The sequence below is a fragment of the Benincasa hispida genome, chromosome 7 (genome assembly GCF_027475165.1).
Source record: "Benincasa hispida cultivar pf3 chromosome 7, pf3_genome.v1.1, whole genome shotgun sequence".
Taxonomy (NCBI): domain Eukaryota; kingdom Viridiplantae; phylum Streptophyta; class Magnoliopsida; order Cucurbitales; family Cucurbitaceae; genus Benincasa; species Benincasa hispida.
In genome coordinates, this window is record NC_143484.1 from 53,312 (window position 1) to 72,293 (window position 18,982).

The 18,982-nt window shown below is 41.1% G+C and overlaps 1 long non-coding RNA gene across 3 annotated transcripts in view; it reads left to right on the top strand.

The window, feature by feature from the left end:
* LOC120069743 (uncharacterized) overlaps positions 1-18,982 on the top strand; it is a 52,177-nt gene that overhangs the window by 11,015 nt on the left and 22,180 nt on the right. Inside the window, exon 1 of one of the 3 annotated variants that reach the window (XR_016530651.1) lies at positions 8,093-12,872. The exons of 1 other annotated variant lie outside the window; for it this stretch is intronic. This is a non-coding gene — a long non-coding RNA (uncharacterized LOC120069743). Of the gene's footprint in view, positions 1-8,092; positions 12,873-18,982 lie in introns of those variants that run through there. One more of the 3 variants, XR_016530648.1, reaches the window with a different exon arrangement.

The window sequence follows — 18,982 nt, forward strand, 5'->3', positions numbered from 1 at the left end:
GTTTGGCTACCGTCCTTAACTCATCTTCTAATTGGCTTGGCATTGGCTGTTCTAAGATGCGATTTCCTTCCGCGTTCAGATTACTGTCAATGTTGAACACTTCGTTTATCTTGTCAGCTGAGAAGCACACTAACACCCTATCAACAAAAGCTGTGTTCTTCTCCATATCAAACTCACTGTTGTAGAACATGCGGACGAGGTTGGGCCAAATACGGGTGTGCCCAACGCAGAACTGATTCCACCCCAATGCGTTTATTGTTTATGTTATGTATATTGGCAGAGGGTGGCGCTTGGAAAAGAAGCCCTTTTCTAAGAGTATGTTACTAAATTGACACCTTCTTCCTGAGGTCTTCTTAGGTAATGCGTCGGTTACCTTGCATTTTCCTGCCGCATGCTCTTTGGCCTCCCTTGCCAGCTCTCTCAGTTCATTCTCCAATTCTCTTTGGAAAGTCATCTTCCTTCACCCTTGCCTTGCGGGCTGATATTCTTCCAAGTCCTGCTCTAGTGCCTCAGGCCTTGAGCTATTTCCATCCGTTGCATCCTCAGGTCCGGATGCAGGTTGCTCATCTTCTTCCTCCAATATTAACCTTCTTTTCCTTGTTATTCTTTTTGATTTCAAGGGCCCTTCATTCGCGTCGGATGGGCGTGATTGAGACGCGTTAGGGCCAATTATCCCTTTTTCTCTATCTTCTTCTTCCCCTTCTTCTCTTAATTCTTCTTCTAGTTCCTCTTCAAGCATCATAGCATACCGCTCCGCTTCGTCTAATTCAAGTGATGCGTTAGGTGGTTCTGAACGCATCACCTGCTCTTCCTCTTGGCTTTGATTGAAAGACTCCAAGATCGCACCAAAAACCTCTTGCTCGTCCAGTCGAGCCAATTCTGCCAACTCTTCAAGATTGCGCTCTGACGCAGGACTTTCAGAGGGTGGTATGGGTGGAGTAAATGGAGGGGTGCCCACTGGGGTATGAGGCATCCCTAGGGAGGATATGATGATGGGCGAATGAGGTGGTTGGCTCGACGCGTCTGATTCCACTAGATAAATGGTGGCTAAGGGCTGGATCGAAAGTGGAGGTGGTGGATGCACGACTGGTGACGGTGCATTGTGGACGTAGCCTGGGAGTGGATCATGCATTTCACCCGTCATAGTGATGTTAGGAATGACTGGTGGTGGGGCAGGCTTGGTGTAGGGTTTGAAGGCGGTCGTAGATGACGAACGCGTCCTTAGTTTTGCAGTGTTTTGGCCAATGGCTTAGGGGTAGTTTTGGGTTTTTGGTTGAGGAGTTTTAGGTTTAGGTTGAGGGGTCTTAGGTAGGTTGAGGGGTCTTGGCCGAAGGGGTAATGATGGCCTTGGAGGCTTTGGAAGGGAGTTTCATGGGTACTGTGGAAGGTTTCGAAACAGACGGCCGCTGGGAAGAGGTGGCTCCGCCGTGTGTGGGTTTGGTTTGGGCAAGGGTTTTGGTGGTTTTTCTAGGGCTCGGGGAGGTGAAATCGAAACAGAGGACGAGGAATAGGAGCTTACTGGTGAGTTGTTCCCAAAGCTCACGGTCTGGTTTTGGCTATCTAAGGCAGACGACATTGTGGCCGGAGAAGCTCGAGTGAATCAGAAGCGAGGGAGACGGAGAGGTTAGATTTTTTTTCTTTTTTTTTTTTTTTGTTTCAGAGAACTTGAGAGTGAAAATGAAGAAGAAGAAGGCTTCGAATCGTTGGGTCCTTTTATTGGCTGAGAGAGAATTAGTGGCTGACGTCAGGTGGCGCCTGATGTCTGTAATAAATGTAAAGCTGAAGAGACGTCTCAGATTTCTAAATACTCGAGTGTTTTTGTATTCTCAAGATGCATCCCTTCAACTGGGCCATGCGTTAGACTTGCGTCTAACGCGTTCGTTATTCCCAACTCGATTATACACAACTTTTAAAGAAAAACAAACAATTTCCAACTTTTATAAAAGCAAAAACAAAGAACAATCTTAAAACAACCAAACAAATAAATCAACAAACTCAAATGCATCGTAAAATACAGAATGCAAAGATAAGGATAGAGAAAGCGTCCCTAGAATATATGGCGATGCATATGCAGGGATACTTCGATGCGGGCCTCAATTGGCTTCGCGTAGTGCGAGAGATGATTTTGGCGTTCCAGTCCATCTTCAAAGTAAGGCTTCACTCTCTAGCCATTTACTTTGAATACGTTGGTGCCATCTTCTCGTGTTATTTCCACAGCTCCATATGGAAAGATTGTCTTAATGATAAAGGGTCCTGACCACCTGGATTTTAGTTTTCCTAGAAACAAACGCAGACGTGAATTGAACAATAGAAATTTTTGGCCAACAACAAGTTCTTTCTTACTGATGCATTGGTCATGCCAACGCTTTGTCTTTTCTTTGTACAGCTTTTGTTCTTGTACACGTTCAATCGCCACTCCTCGAGCTTATTGAGCTGAAGTTTGCATTGAGCGCCCACGACGTCCAAGTTCATGTTTAGCTTTCTAACTGCCCAAAACGCCTTGTCCTCCATGTTGGGATAATTTAGGGACGCGTTTTGTTTTGTTTTGTTTTTATCATTTAAGAACGAATGGGTTTGAACATGAAATCATGCGTTAGACATAACTGATGCATTTGCTCCCATGCATCTAGGGTCATGCATTGGAATGATGATGCGTTAATCTTAGCATGCAATGATCACATGTTCCTATAACAAGTTTTCTTACGCTTGCGCCAAGTATAACACAAATGCAAGTTTCTTGGGTAATCCAAGGTCGAACATGGGGACTTGTCACTCAATAATATTTGTGAAGTGATGCGTTTGAGGCGATGAATAAGAATAAAAATAAAGCGAAGAAGGTTAAATGTTCTACACACTACTCCTACTCCTAACTAAACAGATTGAGCAATAGAAGACTTGCAATGAGAATAAGTAGAGACACATCAACCAATAACGCATAGTAATGTTTACTATCTTAAATCGCCTTAGTAATCCCAGCTCGTTGCACTAACGCATCACACCTCTCGGTGGTCAGCCGCATGACTATATCTCTATAGTGCATGGTTGCGTCGAGCATAAGATTATGCCTATCTCTAGGAACAATACGAACCTTGCTTAGTGCGTTCCATCCCTTATCTTCTCAGGCAGTTAGACGCGGCTACTTAACTTATAGACAAGCGATGCAACATCCCATAGACAGGCGTGCCAAAGCCTTTCACCAAACAAAGAGGATTAACTCACTATACTCACACAACGCACACCTCTCGGTGGGTTGCACATGCGTCCTATCTCTAGGCTACACGATTAAGCATGCAATTGACTTTGATAAATAAACGCTGAAGATAAACTATGATAGAGATGAAGATGATGAAGAAGACGGTAATGAAGGAATTAAGATTTGCATTGATCACAAAATATCTTAATATCTCAAGCTAAAATGTAATACAATACAGAGATTAGAAGGGAGATGAAGGACTCTGCGTCAAGGCTGCCGGTGCTGCCATGGTTGAATGGTGGAGATATCTCTCTCGAGCTCTATCTCCGGTGAATGCTCCGATCGTCACTCGGTCTGGGTTGTGGAGATGAAGAATTCTCACTGAAAATCTCTTTCAAGCTCTCATTTGTGATCACAAACTTCTGCCTTAAGGCAGAAGCTCGGATGTCTCAAAATGAAGGTCTCAAGGGCTATTTATAGAATTAGGACGCCGACAGCTGTAATGATGAAGGTATGGCTCACTGCTGCTTTTGTCGCGGTATGGGCATTGTCACATCGCCTTATCTTGTTGATACTCCCAAGGTATGCGTCCGAGCTAAATTTAGCTGAAGTTATCAACGCGTTCTACCCATCTTGCCATCTTCTATTATGGCTGTCAATCCGTGGCCGCAATCTCTATTTGTTCACCACATTCTCCATTCATTTGATGCATGCGATTACTGCAACTTCCATGCGTTGGACGCATGGGGTTGTTTTCTGCGTTCGTCTTTTGCGGTCGCCTGGCTTTAGCGCATGCGTTTGTCTGTGATTGCTTATTACAAATGCATGCGTTTGATTCCTGCGATAGCTACAAAAATAGACACTTTGGCACGGAATAATGCATAATATTGGGTCAGTGAGGTTTTAGGTGCTTATCGACGCAAAACTCAATTTTTCACAAATTCTAAGTATTATCACTGCGTTTTCTACCTGTTAGCCCTCATAATTCTAAATAAAAGGCTTATAATAACTGACATTTCTGCCAGTTATCACTCCAACTCTAAAGGTAAGTGACAAGCTTTTCCAAATACAAGAGAGTATGGAGACATACCTATAGAAGTTTTGTAAGCAGTCCTGTAGGCCTAGAGTGCTTCATCCAGCCTCTGTGCCCAATCATTCCACGTTGCATTGACGACTTTCTCCAGGATAGACTTGATTTCTCGATTTGATACTTCCGCTTGACCATTTATTTGTGGGTGGTAGGCAGTGGCGATCTTGTACCTGACATTATATTTTGTAAGTAGTTTGGAAATGATACGATTAATGAAGTGCGTACCTTCGTCGCTTATCAGGGCTCTTGGCGTTCCATAGCGTGTAAAGATATTCCTGGTAAGAAACTTAGATACAGTGGACGCATCATTCCTAGCACAGGCTACTGCTTCTACCCACTTAGATACATAATCTACTGCAAGCAGAATGTACTGTTGGCCATAGAACAGGGGAAAAGGTCCCATAAAATCTATACCCTAAACATCAAATAGCTCACTTCGAGAATATTGTTCAAGGGCATTGCGTCCCTTGAAGAAATATTCCCGGTGCATTGACAGGGGTCACATTTTCGAACAAACTCCCTCGCATCTTTAAAGAGGGTTGGCCAAAAGTATCTGCTTTGAAGGACCTTCGCTGCAGTTCTTTGCCCACCGAAATGCCCTCCGTAAGGAGAGTCATGAAACTCAGCTAAGATGCGTCGTCTCCTCCTCTGGAACGCATCGACGCATTATGGAGTCAGAGCCTTGTTTATATAGAAACAGTTCATCCCAAAAATAAAACTTGCTGTCATGAATTAACCGCTTCTTTTGCTGAGAGTTAAAATTCCTAAGGAATTGCTTGGTGGTTAAATAATTGACTATGTCTACATACCAAGGTTCCCTGCCTTCAACTCTAAATAGGATTTCATTAGGATATGCGTCCTTAATTTCATCTTTTTGGGCTTGCATTTCTTGATTCTCTAGCCTGAACAGGTGGTCAGCCACCAGATTTTCTGTTTCCTTTCTGTCCTGGATATCAATATCAAACTCTTGTAGCAGTAGCACCCATCTTATCAACCTTGGCTTCGCGTCTTTTTTGCTCATCAGGAATTTTATGGCTGAGTGGTTGGTGTATATGGTGGCTGACGCACCAACTAAGTAAGATCGAAACTTTTCAATGCCAAACACTACAACCAACATTTCTTTTTCAGTAGTGGTGTAGTGTTCCTGAGATTCATTTAATGTTTTGGATACATAGGAAATGGGATGTATCAAATTACCCTTTTTCTGCCCTAACACTGTTCCTACTGCCACATCACTCGCGTCGCACATGAGAATAAACTGCTACGTTCAGTCCGGTGCTATCAGTACTGGAGCTGTCGTCAACGCATACTTCAAGGTTTTAAACATGTCAATGCAGTCTTCATTAAAGTCATAGGGCTGGTTCGCCTCTAGTAATGTGCTCAGAGGTCGTGCAATCTGAGAGAATCCTCTAACAAACCGTCTATAGAAGCTGACATGCCCTAGAAAACTTTGCAAAGTTTTAACATTTGATGGTGGTGGAAGTTTTGCTATGACATCTATTTTGGCTTCATCTACTTCCAAGCCAACCTTAGATACTTTGTGACCTAAGGCAATTCCTTCAGTCACCATGAAGTGACATTTCTCCCAATTCAGCATCAAGTTTGTTTCCTCGCATCGAGCGAGGACGGCCTCCAAATTATCTAGGCATGACTGGAATGAGTCTCGAAAGATTGAAAAATCGTCCATGAAGACTTCAACGACCTTTTCTACGAAGTTAGAGAAGATAGCCATCATACATCTTTGAAATGTCTTAGGTGCGTTACACAGCCCAAAGGGCATGCGTCTAAATGCAAATGTTCCAAAGGGACAAGTAAATGTGGTCTTCTCCTGATCTTTTGGATCTATCAGAATCTGCTTGTAACCAAAGTATCCATCGAGACAGCAATAAAATTCTTTGCTTGCAAGTCTGTCAAGAATTTGATCGATGAAAAGAAGGGGGAAGTGGTCTTTCTTAGTTGCTGCGTTGAGCTTCCTGTAATCCATATAGATGTGCCAGCCCGTGACAGTCCTCGAGGGTATGAGTTCATTATTGCTGTTGACTATTACGGTCATCCCCCTTTTCTTGGGAACGCATTGGACTGGACTTACCCAGCTACTGTCGGATATAGGATAAATAACTCCTGCGTCCAACCATTTTAAAATTTCTTTCTTGACTACTTCTTTCATTATGGGGTTCAACCTTCTTTGAGGCTCGATTGACCCCGACTTCCCTTCTTCCAGCCTAATCTTATGCATGCAATAGGATGGACTAATGCCACTGATATCCACAAGCGTCCAACCTATTGCACGCTTATGCTTTTTCAGCATCTGCAAGAGAGATTGCTCATTAGGATCTGTAAGGTTTGCGGAAATGATCACAAGTAAAGTGTTATTGGTTCCAAGGAATGCATATTTCAAGTGTCCAGGTAACTGTTTCAACTCAAGTTCTGGTGGTTCTTTAAGTGATGGACGCGTTGGTTTTGTCCGCCACTCACTCAGACTTGGCGGCTCTGAAGCTTTCAGGTTTTCCTCCAATACGAGGACCTCATATACATGAGTCTCTTCTTCAGGCAACTCAATATTGTTTAGTTGACAATCTTCACTATCTGAGAACTTTAATGCGTTGAGCACATTAAACTTCACCTCTTCATTGTCCACGCGCATATTTAATTCGCCTTTATACACGTCAATTAAAACTTTCCTAGTAGCTAAGAAGGGGCGTCCAAGGATAATTGGTACCTCCCTATCTGCTTCATAGTCCAAGAAAATAAAGTTTGCTGGGAATATGAGATTGTCAACCTTCACCAGAACGTCTTTAATCTTCCCTTCTGGGTACTTAATTCTTCTGGGCGAGCTGAAGAGTAACAAAAGTAGGTTGTGCTTCGTCAATCCTCAATTTCTTACAAATTAAAAGTGGTATGAGATTAATGCTGGCTCCTAGATCACACAACGCATGACCCACATCCAATCCTCCTATCAAACAAGGAACTGTGAAGCTCCCAGGGTCCTTCTGCTTCTTTGGTAGACTGTTGCTTACTAACGCGTTACACTCCTGCATTAGCGCTATTACTTCCTTATCACTGACCCTTCTCTTCTTCATCAAAATGTTCTTAAAAAGTTTGACATATGTTGGCATCTGCTCCAAAGCCTCTATAAGTGGAATGTTGATATGCAGCTGCTTTAGGAGCTCAAAAAGCGCTTGAATTGTTGTTCATCATTCTTCTTCATTAGACGCCTAGGGAATGGTGCATTCAAAGTCATCTCAGGCTTTCCTGCGTTAGACGTACTGGGTTCTGAATGGCTTGTAGTCTCGGGCGTTCTTTCTTCCTAATCCATTGAACGTGATGCGTTCTTTCAAAGGACTGCTATTTCTTGAATTCATTCTTCTTTCTTCAAGAGCTCTTCCACTTCGCAACGTCACCGCGTGACATTGCTCCTTCCCATTATTGTTTCAGGTGTTTCAGTATTGCTAGGTAGAACTCTAGGCTGCCTGTTTTTCAACTCGCTCGCTATCTGCCCTACCTGAATTTCCAGGTTTCTGACAGATGACGCCTGGCTTTTCAGCAACGCGTCATTCTGGGCTATGTATTCCTTCAATAGGTTCTCAAGTGGAGATCCTGAGCTCGACGCCTGTCCTCCTTTATTAAAGGGCTATTGATGTTGCTGATGCATTGTTGAAATGCAGGCGGCGGTCCATTCCTTTGTTGATGGTTCGCCCTTGGGTGGTGCTCCTGATGATTTCCTTCTGTCCAAGAAAAATTCGGATGGTTTCTCCATCCAAGATTATATGTATTGGAGAATGGGTTGTTTTTGATAAAACATACTGACTGAGGGTTTTGTGGACATTCAGCATAGGAGTGAGGATCTCCACAGCCCATACAGCTAACCATGGTCTGCCCAAACGCCTCTACCTAATTCACCTTCTGCTGATTTGATGCGTTTCCCAGTGTTATGTTCTGCAGAAGGCTGGTCATCATAGCCACTTGAGCAGAAAGTGTGGCTATTGCGTTGGAATCGATAGAATTAACATTCTGAGATCTCTTCTTTCTGTCAGTCTTCCATCATACGTATCATCCACACATTCCATATTGTGTTTAGCAATGCTGTCTAGTATCTCTTTAGCCTCAGTGTAAGATTTGTCCATAAGTCCACCAGCTACTGCTGCGTCTGCTGCCATCTGCGATGCTCTATTCAGTCCTCCATAAAACGTCTCCATTTGGATAGTTAGAGGTAGTCCATGGTTCGGGCAATTCTTGACCAAGCCTTAAAACGATCCCATGTGGCGCTTATGGTCTCAACATCTTCTTGTTCAAAGTTCATTCACGTTGGTGGTAGGTGGGAAGTATTTTTGTAGGTGGTGATTTCACCAGGCTCCAGTGAGCTCACCCATTGTTTTGCGTCATCATGCAAAGAATAGGGAAACAAGGATAGCCTGATCGCCTCTGGGGTGATTCCAGGAATCACAAATGAATTACACGTTTCTAGGAAATGCTTCATGTGGGCATGAGGATCTTCCCCACGACCACCCCCAAATTGTCCAGCAAACTGGAGCATTTGGAGCATAACAAATTTCTCGAACCTGGTTCCATCTGGAATTGGGTATATGATTCCTGGAGAGAAATCATACAGTATAGGGGACGCTTTCTCCCTCATGGGACGCGTGCTGCTATTCACCATCAGGATTGGATTCTGTGCAGCATGAGCTAGTTGTTGATTTGCCTGTTCTTCCGCCATTTCTCGTTGCCTATTCTGTTGCCTGAGAAATTTCTGCCTCAACCTTCGACGATGGTTGGATCGGTTCCTATGTGGGAAGTCTTTTCAATCTGGGGTCATATATGAGTTCAGGAGTGCTCTCCCTGCTCATAAACGTTCACAAGCTTAGGCTTAACTTATAATACTCCCTCGACCGAAGTGTTCCTACAACAGATACAAACGAAATTTCTGGTTAGTTTTGTTTCTGAATCCCCGGCAACGGCGCCAAAAACTTGTTCGTTGCTATCGTGATTCGCTCTAAAAGATTTTTGTATAAAATAAATTGGAAGAATAAGTTCTAAGTATAAGTGATGCGTTTAAGTAATTGTAATGCGTTGGGGCATCAAATATATGCAACAGAACGCACACAAATCCTTCTAATGACGTTCAAGTTTTCCTAAACCAGACCCAAGTATAAATCTAATTTAGGTTCCTTGTAAGTCCAAGGTCGAACTAAGGGATTCAGTTAACCAAACACAGACCTTGCATTGTATCTACTGTAGGGGTTTTCTTAAATAAATGTGAGAAATGTGTTATTTACACTAAATTGCTGTGCCTGTGCAAGAGATGCAAAAGAGTTGAGTAGTTAGTGATGGATCATGTGAGAATGGAGTTTAATGTAAGTGGACGCGTTGGTCTAAGATGAATGTACACAAACCAGGATGTGATGTGGATGAGATGGAGTGATTTGCTTATCTTTTGTTCATGCGTTAGACTTCATTCAACATTTCTCAATGCGAATAACATACAAAACCTATCTCTAGGATGCATGCATCTAACACAGAATGCAATAGACACCAGTAAGTCTATCTCTAGCTGTACTAGGCATTCTACTTGATGCAGCTTAGTTATTCTTTCGAACAATTTAAGTTAAAGATGCTTTTTACCAATTTGTCAAGTTGGCTTGAGCGTTGGAATGAAGTTTGGCATAAAGTATTAATGTGTTCAACATAAACAAGAAATAAACAATGGCAAGTATGATGGATCAAATATATGAATTTTATAAAGAAACAAAGAGTCTTTACAAAAGCAATATTTAATCAAATGAAATGAAAGCGATAAATGAGATGAAGGAAACTGAGTCAAGCCAAAGAATATAATCTCTTGTATTTCTTTGGCTCAATCTCGTTATGTACAATCACTTGTATAGGAATTGGATGAAGTGTCTTTCTCAAGAGTGGCTTCCTCCGCTCCCTGACCGGCGGTGGTGGTGGTTCTCAACCCTTCTGATCGTCTGGCACCACAACACAACTTCTAAGAACTAAAACTATGACTACAATATACAGAGAGTAAGGATCTTGATAATTTCCGAACTTCTTGACTCTGGAGGGACTTCATCTATTTATAGGCGTTGGTCACATCCACTTGGTGAATGGGCAACAATAAAGTCCATGCCTTGGTTAGCATTAAAGTCCATGCCCTGATTAGCCGCCTGACTCTCGAAATCTTTTTAGACGCCGCCTGCTGCGTGGAAGCTTTTCAGACGCTGCCCGCTGCAGGTGTTCATACTTGCAAGTGGTGATTTGACACAATCAGCCTGGAGCAATGAATCCTCTCTGCGTTGAACTCCCTCCGACGCTTGGCCCATGCATTAGAGCTTTTCCTACGACACTTGTCTAATGCGTTAACGTTAATCCTTGTGTTGACATCCTGCAATACAATGCGTTAGTGACACAATATTTAGTAATAAAACTTCATTTGCATGAGTTTGCTAATGTTTGAATAAATCCACGCGTTTCTTCTAAAAATGAGGAGAATCTATCATTAAAAACCTTAGTTGTTCTAACTTAAGAGCAAAATTAACTTGTATTTCTACAAGTTATCAAGGATCTCGCTCATGAGGATCTCTCTCATGAGAAGAATGCACTCATGATGAGTATCTTGCTAGTAAAGTTTGTTGGATTTTATGTCCTAAAACTCGTAGTTTGTAAATTAATAAATATATTCTGTTTTTTTCTTCGATAAAGTTGTTATTGAAATTGTAATCTTGAATCCAATAAACTAAGGTTCCGAGGCTATTTAATGTAATTTGAAATTTATTTATTGACATAAATGTTGATCAAGTTCAAATATATAGCCAAAATGGTCTATAGTATATGAATAAGGTTTGGCGCCTTATTTTGGGGACACTATGGATGTGGCCCACTTTGTAGTTAGTACAAATGATATGATCCTGAATCGTTCATATAGATATATGTGAGTGGGGGCATCCTATGTAAAGAGTTTACATCAGACTGAACCATGAAATAGTCACTTTTTACATTCTAAATACCGTTTTATGTATAAAACTGACTATTTCGTTAATTGATGACCTAGGTAACTTAATCTTAATCCTGAGCTAACTATGAACTCCTGTTCACTCGAAATTATTCTTAGATCTGCATAGGTGAGGGTAGCTCAATATCGCTGGCCCAATAAGCCTCCCATTTCAGGGGTAAGCTCGGGTGGATAGCTGGGAACATAGGGTGCAAGACGAAATTCACTCCTACCTGTTATAGGGATAGTAGATAGGTTGTTCTCTTTAGTACTGAATCCAGGTCTTGAACAAGGGGCCCCACCCTCTCCTTGGTCTGAGAGGGATTCGGTTTATAGGTTGGACCTTAAACCAATTGTTCATTAGAGGATCGGTGGAACTTAAGAAACAAGATGTTGTCTTGGGGGTAAAACGATTTTTATGACCCAACCGAGATTACGAACAACCTGTGAAGGATTAACTTAGTTATCATGGTTATATCAAATGGACACAAATATGTCTGTAGTGAGGGGAGTGCAACTACGGAACTTTAGTGGAATGACCCGTTAGTTAACGAATGTTGATTAGCTCCGTCTAAAGAGTTTAGCTAGCTAATCTTGGATCGTTGGAGCCCATGATCTATAGGTCCATTAGGTTCCCCTACTAGCTCATTTGGAATAAACTTAGAACAGTATGATAGAATAATTTGAATTGTTCGAATTAGGTAGAGAGAGAGAAACCGACAAGTATATGTGATATAGTGGTCGAGCTTTTTTTTAGCTTAGAGATACAACTTTAATATTTAAATGTGATTTAAATATCAAGAATATGAATACGTTCATATTCGGAAGCTCGAAAATGATTGAAATGGTCAAAGTTGTAAAAAGTCAAAGAGTTGACTTTTGACTTTGAAAAGTCAAAAATTTGACCGACCTTATATTCAAATGTGATTTGAATTTCGAGAAAATGAATGCGGATTCATGCTCGGGAGGTCAAAATTAGTCAACATGGCCTTATATTCAAATGTGATTTGAATTTCGAGAAAATGAATGCGGATTCATGCTCGGGAGGTCAAAATTAGTCAACATGGAAAAAATCATAAAAAGTCAAAATGTTGACTTTTTGGTCAAAGTTTGACTTTGACCAAATGACTATTTTGCCCTTTGACTATAGTTAGTAGGAAAATCCAAACTTTTGTTGGATAATTCCACTAACAAAATAGTGGGCTAGATGTTGGCTTATAGTGGAGACATTAAGCCCACTAAGTAAGTGGATTCTAGGTGTTGGATTTTTGTGAAGTTTTTTCATGCAATTGTTGCATGCCTTTTTTCTATAAATTGGGCTCTTCAATTTAGTTAAAAGACTTTTGCCATTTTGAAAATTAATTTTCTGATATTTGGGCTGGAAAATTACAACTTTGTGAAGGAAAAAAAAGGGGAACACCCAAACCTACTCAAAATTCCATTCCTTATTTTCATCTCTTTTCTCTCTCTCGGTTCTCTTCATCCATCGGGTCCCACAACTCGGTTCTGAGTCCAGAGGATAGTAGGTCAACTCTAGTGGTGATCCAAAAGAGTTCGGGTCGAGATTCAACGAGGAGAAGCGACTTTCGGGAGCTTCAAAGGTAGCATCTCTACACTTTTAATTCACTGTTTTTTCCTTCATGATGCATGCTTATTTCCTTTAATTTAAGAGCAATTAGAGTGTAATTAGATCCTAATTCCGCTGTGTATGTCTCGTGTTCCATCAAAGTTGTCTTTATTGATGGAGGTTCCATTAGTAAATGAACTATTGCGGTATTTTGCTAAGAATTCTGAGTAGTTAATGTCACACCCCGCCCCAGACCACCCTCTTAGCCTAGGAAAGGGCGTGACTGCAGCAGTTATCAACCCTGTGACTGACACTTACTGCTTACTAACTTTTGCGGAATACTCTGATACCAATATAAAACTCATATATAGTGGAATATCTTTAGGCCAAAATTTATTAATTCAGAAACATAACATATTTAGAGTCATTACAACACTAGATTCACAAGTCCCAAAACCTACAAACCTTAGTCCATATATGAACAACAGTAACATGTGTACAATATTAACAGTAACCACCTAAACAGACGGGTTACAAATCTCTTTATCCTTTAGTGGCAGAGCAGATTCAGAGTTATCTTCAGAGGATTTGACCGCTACCTATGGGTGGGGGGGAGGGAGGAGAAAACATTTGAAAATGGGGTGAGCTTGCGCCCAGTGAGTGACTTAATAAAGGTAATTGATTCTCATGCAAAATCTCAATAAAAAGTTTAACTGAAATATAAGCTTCTATAGTACTTGTACTGCATTTTCCAAGCATAAAACATATAAAGTTGTTTTAATCATAAAACAGTAAAACTATTTCTCAGTTGAGAATAACCCTTACTGTGGATAAAACAATCCCAACACCAACTGCTAGTCAAGAGAGAACCCTTTTGCTCAATCTCTGACTCTAACTACCTACGTGCACGTGGCCATACTAAGTACCATTATACCTTAGGTACTTCTGTTCAGATACCTTCTCAAACGTCCTTCAGTATCTGGTTGGTTTGGTACCTTCTCAAACGTCCTTCAGTACCAATAGATACCTTCTCAAATGTTCTTCAGTATCTAGTTGGGCGGATACCTTCTCAAATGTCCTTTGGTATTGCATTTTAAGTAAAACTAGTCATAAATGACTTTCCCTTTAAAGCATGTAAAGTATAACACATATAAAAACATGGATTTAAAGGTACTAACGCATGTTGAGTATATTTAACACATATAAATTGCTTTTCAACGCTTTTTCACACATGCATGCATTTAAAACATAACTCATGGTTTGCTTGGAAATTACTTTATAAAACTAGCTGACATGAGAATAATCTTCTTTAAAACATGGTTTCTATAACACGTTGTAATCAAACATTTTAAGCAAATGTTTTAGTCAAAACGTTTTAGCCACTGACTTTGATTGCTTAGGAGCTTTTCACTCTAGTAGCTCCCTTTTCTACCTCGGGCTTCCTTTTCACCCCTAGAATCCAGATTCAACTTACATTGCCAACGCATGAGCTTACTTGGCTGCATGTCCAAGTGTCTCTTTCTCACTCCATCAACGTAATGCTGTGATCAATGCAAGCTAAGTGTCTTCCTCCCACATTGCCAATGCATGAGCCTCCAATCTGATGCCACCACCTCAAATTCTTAAGGCTTAAGGATTTCCTCCCAAAAAGACACATGGTTTGATGATGTTTCCTAGGTGATCTCATCCTTTGTATGCGTCCAACTCTTGGATGTTCAACACATAATCCATACTCAATGCATAGCCTATCATCAACACATAGCAAGCCAATTCACTATCATTACAATTCAACTTAACCATCGCAAGGAGCTAACCATCACCAACGCATAGGGTGACCGTCCATCCTTGACGCATGGCTCACTAGGTAGCATTGCACGGCTTGCTTGGCATGGGCGCAAGGTGCTGGCCACCAACGTATAGGCGTGTTGCATAGACTGGCCGCTTGACGCATGGGCGTGCTGCTTCGACGCATTGGCGTGCTTGGCGTTGATGATAGGCTATGCATTGAGTATGGGTTGCGCGTATGGGCGTGCTTGGCTGCATGGGCTGCACGCGACGCTTTGATGCTTGGCCGGGTGCTTTGGCGCATGGGCATGGCCGCTCGGTAGGGTGCTCAACGCACGTGCGTGGCCACTCGATGCATGACAGGGTGTCTAGCCGAGGCTATTCGACGCATTGCAAAGGCGCTGGCCGAGGCTGCTCGACGCATGGCATGGGTGCTGGCTGAGGCTGCTCGACGCATGGCAGGGGTGCTGGCCGAGGCTGCTTGACGCATGGGCTGCCTTCCAATGCATCACCTCCATCTTTCTTCCTTCAGCCGCATGCCATCCCCAACCACTCTTCCAACGTATCAACACCACCCTTCAAACGCATCAACACACAAAATTTATACTTAGCCAAATTTCCAAAATTTTCCCCAAAAGTTAAGCATCCAAATTCCCTATTTTCTTCAAATCTCCACTTTTTTCTCTATCATTCCACACTAGCTTCCACATCAACCTACTCATCACACTGATCTCAGTAGGGAATGTACTCAAGTAGACAAATTAGGATTCGGGGTTCACAGTTTAATCGGGAATTATGTCCTTTCAGGCTAAGAAGAGCTAGGAGAGACGTATAACCCGTTAAGAGGCCAACGAGCTGTGAGTGACTATGTGATGATTTAATGTGTTTTAATGATTTAGAAACCATGATTTCCTTGAAGTTAGTTCTCATGCTAAGTGTTATATGAAGTGCCAAGTAACATATGTTTGGAAGCTATTTCACATGCTAAGTAAAGCATGTTTTCCATGGAAATTGACATGATTTAAATATGTTATCTTGTCCAAATACTTTTAGCATGTTGTAGTAACTCCATTTTCAAGATGTTTACTAATGTATGGGTTTTCCAAATATTTTTTCCATGTCTAACACATGATAGTGGTTCTTACAAGCTAGTTCAATATGTTTTAAGCCAACTTATTTCACAAAGTATGAAGCATGCGTTAGGGTTAAAGCTAAGGTTGAATGAAGCTTGATGTACTATGTTTTAAATACCTAAGGTTGTCAAAGTACATGCGTTGGTATTCCTAAACATAATGAAAATGGATACTGAAGGTAGGAAGGTATTCTAAAGAGTTTTCTATTCTATATTTGAAAACTATTCTTTTAATGCTCTTCGAGAACTTGATAACATAGCTTGAGTGAGTCGGATACTGAAGGTAAGGAAGGTATCTGAATAAATGTACCTAAGGTGTGGACAGTACATAGAAAAGTCCACATGCACGTAGGTAGTTTTGACTAAGAGGCCGAAGTATGGGTCTCCTAGGTCATATACTAGCAAAGGAAGTCTGAAGTATGGGTCTCCTAGGCTATATACCAGCAAAGGAAGGCCGAAGTATGGGTCTCCTAGGCTATATACCAGCAAAGGGAGGCAAAGCATGGGTCTCTTGGCCGGTAACAGACGTTGGGAGGTAGAGCGATGTATGCTCGTTCTCAACTAAGGAATTATGATGTTTAATGATGCTTTTAAAGGTTTTATGTACACGTTTGCTTGGTATATTTTAGTTTCAGTATGATGTTTTCAAGCTTTTAGTTTAAAGCATGAGATTTATGTTTTATTAAGTCACTCACTGGGCTTCTAGCTCACATTTTTAAATGTTTTCCTTTTCAAGTAGCGGTCAGTTCCCAAAAGACTTTTCTACTGCTACTCTGCCACTCAAAGAAACAGGTTGAAGGAAGTGTAATTGAAGACCTGTATTAGTTAGTACACATGTGTCTGTCTAGAGATTAGTATTTTTTATGGGGCTCACTAAGTTGTAATATCCATGTGTAAACAATGCTATGAAACCCTGTAATATTAATGTGTTAAGTTCTTAGTTAATTTGTATGTATTCAGGATTTGAGCAATATTAAACAGGTAAGATAGGCAGTAAGTGCCAACAAAAGGGTTGGTAACTGCTGCAGTCACCATTCCGTCCAGGTTAGGAGGGTAATCTGGCACGGGGTGTGACAAGTTGGTATCAGAGCAAAAGATTTTGGGAAGAAAGGAGAAAAGTTTATATATAAGTCTGAGTCTTGAGTCCTTAATATGTGTACTACTAAGAGGAAGATGTCAAGTAAAAGTGGCAAGCAGAGCAGGCAGATAGACAACGGAAACCCTGACCCTACCTTTAGAAGTTTCGATACTCGAGGGAATCCAAATTTTAGAGAACGGAAAGGTAAAGACCTGGTAAATCAGGAAATGACTTCAGATGGGGAGTCGAGGATTCCGCAGACAGGAACAGATCCTCAGTTAGAGTACAAAATATTTAACAGGATCACCAAGAGGTTGACAGAAAGTGTTAAACCAATTCTGGCAGATTCGGAAGGGAAGTACGGTATTGAGAATGACCTAATAGAAATTGATAAAGGACAGAGAGCTACAAGTCAGCATAGTGTAGGAAGGAAGAAGCCAAGACTTGTGGTTAAGTATGGGTGATAGATCAAGGTTTTGGAATCCTACCGAGCTAGTGGCTAGTTCGGGTAAGAAACCCTTATGCACGAATTGTGGTAAGCATCATTGAGGGACATGTTATAAAGGGAAAAACGTATGTTTCTAGTACGGACAGGCAGGACATTTCAAGAAGGAATGCCTAGCTAGGTTGAGGAGTTCAGATAGAACATAAAATGACTTTATAGACGATAGATAAGCCTAGTGGTTCAGAAGCCGAGGAAGGGATTCAAGAGAAGAAAAACAAGAAAGAAAGCAGAACGATCTTAGCGGCAGGGCAGGTTTTTACGAAGTGTCCTACCAGGAGGTAGAGGAGTTACCTAATGTTGTGAATGGTAAAGTAACTTTATGTACCAGTATATTTATGAACTAGTTGCTTATGGTGTTATACTTTTATTGTTATCTGGCATGTTGCACTATTTGTAGGAAAGTTATAGAGAGCCTGTCCCTAAGTAGTTATTATTATGCTGTGGAGAGGTTGTAATAGTATAAGAGTTTTACAGGCTCTGGAGTAGTTGCTAATAAGTATAGTTATGAAGTGATTCCGTTAGGTTTTCTGGAATTGATGTCACTTTAGAGCATGGATTTTCCGAATAAATGTTACAACCATATGAATTGTTTTAAGTGGATAATGTTCAAGAGATTTGGTGGGCAAGAGACAGTATTTGTAAGAAGTAAAGGCATATTTCAGAAAGCTTAATAATAGCAGTGAAGGCTAGGAAGCTGCTAAGTAAAATATGTGAAGCCTATTTAGCCCATGTGATGGTTCCGTAGGATGAGAAACTGAAACTTGAGGATGTACCAGTTGTACAAGAGTTCCTGGATGTTTTCCCTGAAAAAGTTATCAGATTTACAATCTGACAAGGAAGTTGAGTTTACTATCAATTTAATTTCAGATATAATACCTATTTCTCAGGTATCATTAAGGATGGTGCCAGAAGAACTTAAGAAGTTAAAAGTTTAGTTATAGGAATTAGCACATAAGGGTTACATCAGATCCAGTGGGTCACCTTGGGAAGCGCCGATCTTCTATCAAGAAGAAAGATGGTACTCCCAGTTATGTATAGATTATAGGCAGTTGGACGAGGTGACGAGCAGGAACAAGTACCCATTACTTGGTATAGGTGATCTCTTTGATCAGTTAAAGGGAGCCACAATTTTCTCTAAAATAGATTTGAGATCAGGTTACCGCTAGTGGAAGGTAGAGGCGGATGTTTCCAAAAACTGCATTCAGGACGAGGTATGAACATTACGAGTTCCTAATAATGCCATTTGGACTAACGAATGCCCCTGCAGTATTTATGGACTTGATGAATAGGATATTTCATCCTTACTCGGATCAGTTCATGATAATCTTCATTGATGACATATTGGTGTATTCAAACAGTCGGGAAGATCACGAGAACCATTTGCGGATAGTTTTGCCGACATTGTGAGAGAGGCAGTTGTATGCCACATTCAACAAATGTGATTTCTGGTTAGACCAGGTTGTATTTCTTGGTCATATGGTTCCAATAGCAGAAGTGATGACTCTAGATACTTTAAATGTTTTAAGTAACTTGCTAAAGCCTATGAATGTTTCGCAATACATGATTACTGAAAGCTATTTATGACAACTATTCTCAAATAGTTACCAAACAACGCACCTCACATTAATGTTGTATTTATGTTAT